This window comes from Anser brachyrhynchus (genome assembly GCF_964034855.1).
Source record: "Anser brachyrhynchus genome assembly, chromosome: 17".
Taxonomy (NCBI): domain Eukaryota; kingdom Metazoa; phylum Chordata; class Aves; order Anseriformes; family Anatidae; genus Anser; species Anser brachyrhynchus.
The window spans coordinates 15,649,503-15,659,773 of NC_137710.1; the positions used below are offsets into that span (position 1 = coordinate 15,649,503).

At 45.0% G+C, this 10,271-nt stretch overlaps 2 long non-coding RNA genes across 2 annotated transcripts; one reads left to right on the top strand and one right to left on the bottom strand.

The window, feature by feature from the left end:
- Positions 1 to 2,779: 2,779 nt before the first annotated feature.
- Positions 2,780 to 6,056, bottom strand: LOC308179634. Its single transcript, XR_013940459.1, has 3 exons — positions 5,955 to 6,056; positions 4,919 to 5,157; positions 2,780 to 4,404 (listed from the first exon to the last, which is right to left on the bottom strand). It is a non-coding gene; the product is annotated as an uncharacterized lncRNA (long non-coding RNA).
- A 1,982-nt stretch (positions 6,057 to 8,038) lies between these two features.
- On the top strand, positions 8,039 to 9,644 carry LOC308179637. Its single transcript, XR_013940465.1, has 3 exons — positions 8,039 to 8,138; positions 8,328 to 8,351; positions 9,191 to 9,644. It is a non-coding gene; the product is annotated as an uncharacterized lncRNA (long non-coding RNA).
- The last annotated feature ends 627 nt before the right edge of the window (positions 9,645 to 10,271 follow it).

Here is a 10,271-nt window from a genome sequence, read left to right on the forward strand (position 1 = left end):
AAGATCTCCCAGTTTGGGACATAATTCCAGACATCACTCCTGTCTGCACTGCTCTCATCTGCTCAGAGATCCTGCAGATATCCCTGGGCCTTGCACATGGAGCTGTCAGCATCTCCACAGCAGTATTCATAGCTGAGCTCTCCCCTACATCACTGACACCTACACCTCCCTGCACCACTCAGCATCCCATGAGGTCTCCTGTCTTGGTACCCAACAGTGAGATTACCATCAAGTGAAGGTCTCATCCAGATCTCCACTCTTCAGCCTGCTCCAGCTCAGCCACTCCAGTCCTTCAAGGACAGACACAGCCACAGGGCCTGGGGCCCCTCAGGCCGTGCACACCCTGTGTGGTCAGACACTCTGACCCTCTGCACTGCACTGACTCACTCTTGCTCTGTAGGGAATGCCCTCCTCCACCCCGAGTTCCATTTTTGGTTGCAAGTACACCTACATGAGTGCACTCTGTCCTCAGAATAAGATATCTCTCCCGCGGCCTCACCCACCCATATGATGACAGCAACAGGGGAGATAGCCAGCAGCAGGGAGAAGAACATACAGCAAGTCAGCATGCAGTCAGCAAGCAAGCAAGCAATCTCACTGTCCTTGCCCCACTCTGTCCTCATCAACACGTCCCTATGTCATCTCTTTTGGCCAGTGTCCTCTAACCTCGATGTGTGCCCAAATAAATCCCGAGGCTGCTGATCTTTCTGCCTTTTCAGTTCATATTTTTCCCAGACTTCCATAAGGATATCTCAGGTATGGCTGTGTGGAGGACCTGTTGGGGACCTTCAGGAGACACAGTCACCTCCCAGCTCTTCTTCAGCACACAGACAGGGTGGTCATGTTGCTGTGGTCACTGGCCCAAAGACCATCCCACAGATGTGTTATTCCTCCAAGAGGAGGCCACATTTGTTTCCAGAAGTGCAGGCTCACCTTCAAACTCAACATCAAAAAGGGGATGTCAACACACCTTCTTCTGGCCTCTCTGTGCCCCAAGGTGGGTGAAGATAGTCATCTGAGAGCTGGGCAGAGCAGGTGGGTGCCAGTCCCTGGGCCACATTCTTGCGAAGTCCACTATGGCCTTACTCATTGTCATAGGATCTGCTATATCCTCTGCCACCTGCAATGTCCTACTCATCATCTCATATGGTAGCCGAAGTGGCAGAGCCCTGTGCAAACACAGGTGACAGGATATATGGACTGTCTATGCCCAGGAAAGTAAGATGCTCATCAAAGAGCCCTGATTTTGCAGTTGGGTAGGTGCCACTTTCAGGTGACATAGCTTATCTGCTCAAAGATGTTAAGATGGTTCTACCTCAACAGCTAGTGTTCTGGGTGAAGCAGGTTGGAGGATCAGGGCATGGCTGAAACACTTCTTGCTTGGAGAATTTCTAGTATATACAACACAGGTAAAGAGGCACAGTGCAGGACAGAGAGCACTCCGCAGACCAGAGAATTCTGCAGCTTTTGCACAGAAGAAAAGCAGAAGCTGTACTTCATGAATGCCTCAACCAGACACCTAGGAATGCCAAACATCAAGTGCTTTTAGTCAGGATAATCAACCCGTTGCTTGTTTGCGTAATTGGCTATTGTCCTAGTACTCATTAATAATCTTGCTTAAAGTAATTGTTAGTTGTCTGACTTCTCATTGTGCCAAGAAGATAGAAATTAATACACACATTTTGCTCATTTTGCTGGTAAAACTGCTAGGTGCCTAAGATTTCCATCATTTCCCTCCACTCCTGGTTCAGAATTCAGAGGTCTTTACCAGAGGTGGTATGATGCCCTTTCTTCTTCCTAGGACATTGACATTACTGACATGCATCATGGTGACTGAGGTGTGTTGAGGCTCCCTGGACCCTGCCATGGCCTGTGGAGGCTGTGGTAACACCTTTACAAACACGGGGACTATTTGTGTTGTCTGTGCCCTGAGCATGTGAGCTGAGGCCCACATGGTGCTGTTCGTGGGATATGTACTGGGCACTCCACATCTTCCAGACAGGTTCACTCTCACTGTGGGTCATCTTCTGGAAGGTATTCCAACACTGGAAGGCTTGACACCCTAAAGATCTCCCCTACATCCTCTACCAGGTGGTCTAGGGATGCTCCAGAGAGCTCCCACATGCTGAGCAGCAGTCAGCCAGAAAGCTCAGCATAATGAGCACTGGCAAGAGCAGTCCCACAAGCAGTGCTTCTAGTATCTGGTGAGGCAGAAGGAAGGGGCTTCTTTCAAGTCCCATGCTTTCAAAAGGCTGATGAAAAAAATGTAAGTGTTCATAAAAGAACTCAGCTTATGATTTATAAGTGCTGGAAAACTGAAAACAAAGGAGCTCAACCCACTTAGTTCATCAGACTAACTGAACTATGACGCATTTTTTGTTAGAATGGGTAGCCATTGGACCATCAAGCCGGAAGCTGTTCAGGACTCCCAGGTGCTTACAGTCTTTACAAATCTCCCTCTAAAAGTTCTGTTGCTGCTCACATTGAGATCAGGTTTTATGCAAAGAAATAGGGCAGGAAAACCTCTGTGACACAGAGGGCATGAGCATCATGCACAACACAAGTGTGGGGTCCAGTACCACCTCAGCCTGTGTCCTGCCCACTGGAAAGGGGACAGAGCAATACTTACCACTGCACAGTGCTGCAGAGGCGCATGAGACTCTCTTCCCATATGAAGAAAAATGAAATAGGGAGGGACAGCTGGACACCAAATTGTGATGAAAATCATTGCCATAAATGGGACATTCACTCTCACATCTGGTTAGCCTGGGGATTGCTTAGGCCTGTTGTAGAAAAAGTAATGCAGGAGAGAAATCAAGTGGAGCCTTCAGCAGACACAACAGCAGTCCTGCCTGGAGTGTTGGTCTCCCCGCCTTGACTTTGGATTGCATGTGGTCTGCAGCGCAGCAGTGATGGGAAGGACAAGTTTGGGCATTGTACTTTTGTTTTGTTTTCTGCTTTCCAAATTGAATTTAATGTTGAGATTGACAGAAGTGATGTTTGAGGGTTTGTTTTGTTTTGTTTTCGGAAATTAAACTACCAGTCTGACGGTAATAAAGAAAAGCAATAATGGGCCAAATAGATGTTTGGGTCAGTGTGACTCATAGTGGGCTGGCAGCGTAGGATCCACACTGACAGCCTGACTGCAAACGTCCAGGCAAACACAAGCTTGGAACAGACAAGAGCTCAGGAAATTCTGGACAGTCTGACAGCTGTACAGAAACACCCTACAAAGTGCAGGGATATGTCCTTTGTTTTTATTGATTAGCTAATCTTGAATCCATAACCAAATTTCCTATTTAAGTGTGTCTTGATAGGGAATATAATGAGCCACATTCAGGCTTTATGTGTATTAGGATGAGATAAGAGCAGTACATTCTATCAGCATCTGCCCTGTGCACTCAATGAATGCAGCTTCCAGTTCATGCACTTGCAGATTTATGGAACCAAAATCATATCTGCAAGAGGTCTGATGATCCTGGGTCTTCCTGGCTTTTGCCCCAAGAATGGCACCCCAATTGTTTTTTGTGGTTGGAGCAAACATCTTTACTGAAAAAGATTTGAGTTCTCCATGATTTCACAGGCATGTAATTTATGAAATGTCACCTTGAATAGAGATTTAATATTTCATATCAGATCCAACATACCCATTCATTTTCCATCAAATTCAAGACTACCAATGCTGCAAAAGACCTAGGGGTTATACAGTGGACACTAGGTTGAATATTAAGATAACAGCAAGCTCTCTCTCATTGCAGAAAATGTAGCACTGTTTACCTAGTGAAAAGGTGGCTATTTCTCAGTGGAGAAATAGGAGCAGCCTGCAACAACTGGAAAGGGAGCCATAAAGACCATAGAGGTAAACTCTTCTCAGCAGTGACAGACATTATAACAAGGGGCAATGGGCACAGGTTGTAGCTTGGGAAGTTCAACATCAGGAAAAAAAAATTGCACTGGGGTGGGGAGCAGCCTTGCACTTGGTAGACGTGCATCCTTGGAGGTTTTCCATGTTTGGCTGCAAAAAAATGCAGCTGGCTTGACCTAGTGCTGGTGACAACCTTAATCTGAGCAAGTCATTGGACCAAACGCCTCCAGAGATGTTTCCCAACCAGCACCTCTTGGATTCCACAGTCTGAGCCCCAGTTTCAAGCTCTATATCAAGTACAGAGCTTCATTTTTCAAAAACCTAATCTACCTCCTGTGTCGCAGTTTGGCACACTAAAATTATGTCACAGTTTCTTCACAGTCAGTCTTTTGGGCCATTTCAGGACCCAGAAGCTGCATCCAAAGGAATTAAGGAAGCTGTTCTGTAAATGTCTCCTCTGTTTTCACAAAGTAGTCAGGCAGCAGTATGCTAACAGCATCACTGGGGTCTCTGAGCACAAGCTGGATAGCATCTGGAGACTAGAATAAAATTTGAATTAGCTTGCTGAGAGCTGGATTATCAACATTTACATTGCTGTAAGTCAGAAATTTACCTGGGGACCTTCACATAGGGTTTGTCAAGGGGAGTGACAAGCCACCTTGTATAGCATTTTAAGCTACTGGAAAACAGCACCTAATCCCTGTGTCTGTATTATGACAGAGCAGCTGAAAGATTATCAGTCATTAAAGGTTCCTGACCAAGCAGGTTTTGAATTTAAAATTGACCCCAGAAAAATATCTTCCTTTGTCCAAAGAAAAAAAACAGCTGAATAATTTCAGAGTGTTCCCATGCCAAGCCTGACCAAAGTCCAAGACAGGAAAACCCAGCTGAAGACTTCAGAAGTCCTTTTTTAAGGTTGGAAAGGACTGCATTCCTATTTTAAAGGACTTGTGTCCCTGCCTCCATCTCTGACCTGTCCAGATCAGCTGTAACCCCCCCCAAAGCACACATAAACTTTTAACAGGTATTAATGTGCAACTACACAGCAGTTACCCATCTCTTCTGTTGTTATCTCTTTCATGAAGCTACATTTTGGTATGAAACAAAATTTCTACTGCTTCCTCAGTGTCAGGGTTTCTTTGTAGCTGGCACACGTTGTCTCTAGCCATTCTCTTGGATTTTCCAAACTTAAATGATCTTCATGCACAATTTTAAGCAGGTTTTTCCGTATCACTTTAGGGACCTCAGTCCTGGTGTCTTCCAAGCAAGTTCTGCCTTGTACTGAAGTACCCCTGTCAAGAAGATAACTTAAATAAAATTTGTGCTGCCCTGCACTAATGCCCTAAATGAGAGCACTAGGAGCTGCTCCTCCACTCATCCTCCATTCAGTCAAATTCTGCCTGCATCTCCTTTCAGACTGTAAATGCCTTTTTTTGATTTTTGATGAGACTGACATAGACACAGGGCCATCAGATCACCAGTGCCAGTCACAATTATCACACACATTGTGCTCTACTGGCATAGTATGCCTCACCTGAAAAGTACTTCCCACCAGTATCAGTACCAAGCTGAAATATGGCAAAAACAATGAGGAAAATGAGAGCAGTGCCTTAAGAGTTAATGATCCTGGCATGAAATCAGTTCCCAGATGGCCACTGACAAGAGGTGGGATTATCAAAACAAAAGGTCTGGAAGAAAGCACAGATCAGACAGGAGCCCCCACTGCAGCTCAGGTTTTGCCTGCTCCCTTCCAGAATTGCACCCCTCTTGCTGAGCCAAGCCCTCCCAGCACCCAGAGACCCTGCAGAGCACCCCTACATGGCTGATGTCTCTCCCTTGCTCCCAGTGCAATATGTTTCCCTTTTAAGAGCAAACTATACTGATTCAGAGGAAAGGGAAAAATAATAAGAGCCATTATGGCTGCATTACTGAATAATAAAGCAGAATTGCACGGTAAATAGGAGTAAGGACACATGAGCACAGAGCATGTATTGCAGCAGTAGAATCACGCCAGAATAGAAGCAGCAGTCCCAACATGCACCACACAAGTGAGGAGCAGAAAGGGCACCAAAAAAGGCTCCAGAAATACCATCAAAGTAAGAAGACGACAAAGGGAAGCCTAACCCTATGGTAGCATGACAGCAAATAACAGACGACACAGATGAAGCTGAAGCATTCAGCATATTCTTCAGCACTCGGAATAAAGAAATAATTGCAACAAGCTGTGTAAGGCAATGCATTTTACAAAGAGATTAGACAGGCCAGGTGTGAGAAAGGATGAGTTAAAGATGACTGCACCAGAACAGAGGTAGTCAGATCTACAGCACCTGGTGACATCCCCCCTAGAGTACTGAAGGATTCAGCTGAAGCAGACTCTGAACTGTTTGCTATACCTTCAGGCAGCTGTAAGAGCAGAGACTGAGGGAGAACTATAATATCTGTTTTCAGAAGAGGAAGGAAGGAGAGGGAGGTGGAAATTATAGACCAACTCCAAATTATAGTTCATCTCCAGAGCCTGGAGATTTTCAGGAAAACAATATTAAGCAATTAGATTATAGTCACCCAAAAGATAAGGTAATAAAAATGCCAGGTATGGATTTCTGAAGAACAAATCATGTCAGGCAAGACTCATTCCCTTCTTTGCCATGATAACTGACCTATTGAGTGGGGAGATGCATTAGACGGAAAGTCTACTTTTGTAGGGATTATTTTTGTATACTCTGTAGCTACTTTTAAAGAAGTTTCACATGATGAAATGTAAACTGGGAAGCAGGGTCAAAGGAGCACTTCAAAATGAAGGATAGAAAGAAGAACAGATTTGTTCTTTGAGGTATCTAAGGCTGAGTTCCACCGCTCTTTCCAGACCATTTGTTTTCTTTCACTAAAATTTGGGATTTGACCCAGCTGGACAACTGAGAGCCCAGAATATCCCTACAGTTGAAACTCTGGTGGGACCAGAGCATCACGTGTCTTTCTCACCCAAAGTATCCTCTGCTAAGAAATTTATTATTTTTTTTTTTCCAGGAAAGGGTCTAGGTTTGACAGCTCAACCTTCCCCTCTCACTCAAGATCTAAGTAATATTTTGGTCTTACCTTGCATTCATTTCCTCTCCAGAACTGGATTTTTAGTTTTGGATTTATTCCAAGTTCTCGCTTTCCCTTTATGTACTCTATTTAAAAACATATCATTCACATGTTACATTTTTAAACCTCTTCAGATGTCCTTGCTGTTTCATGGTCAGCTGCTCCTTCTTCCTGAGCTAACAGAGAGCTATTAAAAGCCAAGATTACTATTGCTGTACAGAAAGGGTGCTGCTGACTCACCTCTTCTTTGCAAACACCCACAGCTTGCAGAGATAGGGTGAAGCCCTGTTCAAACCTCTCTGTTTGCTGTTCAGGTTTCCTGAGTTTCAGCCCAAGTGGGAATTAGGAATGCTTTCCCACCCCAGGTGTTTCCTTGATTTGCTTTGCCTTTGGTACCATGTGTTGCTCAGAAATTTCTTGAAGGCAGAGTTAACAATAGGCAGAGATCAGGTAGAAAAACACTCTGGCCAAAAATTTTTCTGCTGCACTGTTTTGCCTGTGCTGGATCCCTGGAACAAAACAAGCTGGATGCAACCTCTCCTCTCAGAGAGTGGCAGTAGCTGAGGGTAGTTGGGTGGGCCTCAGAGCAGCTCCATCCTCGTAGCAGCCACGTTTTCCAGGGCTCTCTCTGTCCTCACCACACTTGTGCCCTTATAGTCCCTCCTGGCACTCAGGGACAAAAATTCAAAGTTGCTGTTCCCTCAGGAAGCTTTAAGCTGGCTCTGCTAAGGGATGAGCAGTTCAATGTAGCCGTGCTTTGCTCATATGCTGAGTTCTAATTCATTGGCTTTCATCCACTGTACTGCAAGGCTTTCAGCTCCAAGAGGCTCTCATGGGAGTGTGACAGAGGTGCAGCCCTCCCTTGTCACTTTCTCTTCCTGGGGATGGGATTTCTGACCCCTCTCTGGTTTCAGAAGGGAAAACTAAATCCCATTAGATTATAATTTTAGTCTTTAAATCGGTAGTGCTGCACCTACATTGGAGGAACTTACCCCTCCTACATCAAGTGCCTAAATTCCCTTTCTCTTCCAGGGAGGGAAGAGAGCCTAAGGACGAGTCTATCTACTGAAGTCATCTGGATTTTAAGGTTTCACCCTAAAAGAGAGTTCTAGGTTAAAAAAGACTCTTCCCTGCTGCTGGAAAAGCTACCTCCACTGGAAGAGGGGCTGGGCAGTTGCAGCTGGTCAATGTAAGCAAATTTCCGTGTGTTGCCTTGACAGCCCTGAAAGCTAAGGAGAAGTACTCCTAGGGGGCACAGAGCCTGAAAATGATGTGCTGCAGTCCTCAGCATTTGCAACACTTTAGACTCCTGGGAAATTTAGCTCCTGAGCTAGTCTGACATTTTTTTTTAATTTTGCCCTCTTTATATTTATTATAGGTTACATTTAATCATGCTGAGCTGGTGAGTAATATTTTTAAAATACTCTAGCAATTCCACATGATTTTTGGAACTTCTCACAGAAGAAAAAAATAAAAAAATAAATGATACTGCTGAGGATGAGTCAGGCCATAGGAAACAGGCTCTGTGGACTAACTCTTGGGTTAGCAAAACATTTGTGAGTGAATTCCGATTGCTTCAACTGGGTCATTTCCTAAAAGGACTTTTGACTCGTTTCCATGAGCCATTCAGAGATTCAGGATGCCTTGAAGAATTTGGCTGATTACTAAATGCTTTCTACAATGGAATTCAGGGTGTGCATTTTGTCAGTTAACTCACGCACATTTTCCCCACATCCCACACAAATGGCTTGAGTGATGGCTAGAAATAAAAAGGGGAATAAATGCAGGGTGACTGTGGTGTAGATAATTCATGTCCAAAGGGGGCAATTTTACAATTTGCTAGCAAACAATGGCAAGCTCTATGAATATAAGGGAGAAATGATCTGATGCAGAAACTGAGCAAATCTGGTCAGCGATGTATTTTGTAGGGGCTGGCTAAGGTGCCCAGTCTGGGTTTATGAATTATGACCCTGGATTCCCCACCCAGAACTGGTGCTGTTGGGTAGGCACCTGCTGAGAGGCAGGGACATGTGTGAGCAGACCCTGGGGCACAGCCAGGACGTGTGTCCCCCCCTTCCTCCCTGCAGGCACTGAGCCCTCTTTCCACCTGCAAACGCCTTCCTTCCTGCTTGCCCCTAACCCTCCTTTCCAATAAACAGCATAATCCCTATAGGGGAAGAGTCAGATGGTATCATTACATTAATTTTATATTCTAATAGTTACTTATTTTTATTAAACCAGGGGCATGCTCCAAGGAGGAAAAGTTGTATAATGCCTGAGAAGTTAGAAAAAAAGTGTATACAGCCTGGAAAACAAGGATTACATATCTCATCTAAGACTACTGCTAGTAGCAGAGAATCATTCCTGTAACAGTGGCTACCTGCAACCCAGGATATGCCAGAGATGCAGTGGTGTGTGTGCCCACATATCGCATTCACAGAGGCATGTGTCTAGAGAGGTGTCCTAGGCCTGTGGTGAGCCCATGGTGGTGCTCTGGTGACACCTGAAACTGTTCTCACCATTTCCAGGCAGGGTGGTCCAGCATGCAGAGCCTGCTCATGGAGTTCAAGTTCCTCAGAGCATTGGCCTTCAGCAGACTCCTGTCAACTCCAAGGGTATCCTGACAACCAGAGGTTTTTACCTTCAGTCACAGAGTCAGAAAAATGGACGATTTTATGGCCCTGTTCTGCACTTCCATTAATGACACCTTTGGGCCATCACACATAGTCGCTTGTGTCACCACTTAGGGAAGTGGTGGCCATGTGTGTCAGTATCATTTAACAGAGAATAGCCTCTTCATTAAGGCACTTTGTTAGGGATTTGTCCTGCACACAATAGAATCAGGCTGTGGATTGAAGCACTAACCCTTTGTGAGCCACCTTTGCTGTGTGGGTGCATGTTTCTGGGGTGCTTCAGAGCAGATTGTGCAGAAGAAATGTTTCACCAAGTGGGGCATGCTTCTTACACAACAGTTTTATCTCAATGCTTGCCCAAGGGCTAGAGCTGAGGTACTCAAACACAGGAGTTTCCACCCACCACTCAGACCAAGCTTCTGGAAAATTAACTCCCAGGAGTTAATTACATTTAAAATAAACTCCAAGTTCAAGCAAAAAAAGCAAATACTCCTGCTGCTCATATAATGTCTTTTCTGCTGCCACCTCTCCACAAATCCAAACCAAAAATGTCATCTTTCTTTTCCCCACTTGCCCTCAGAGATGAGCAGAGCTGAAATCCTGTACATAGCAGAACAACCAGGTGACACCAAGTCACAATAACAAAGTGATTGGACCACTTTTCTCATTCCCTACTTTCTGATGCTGGT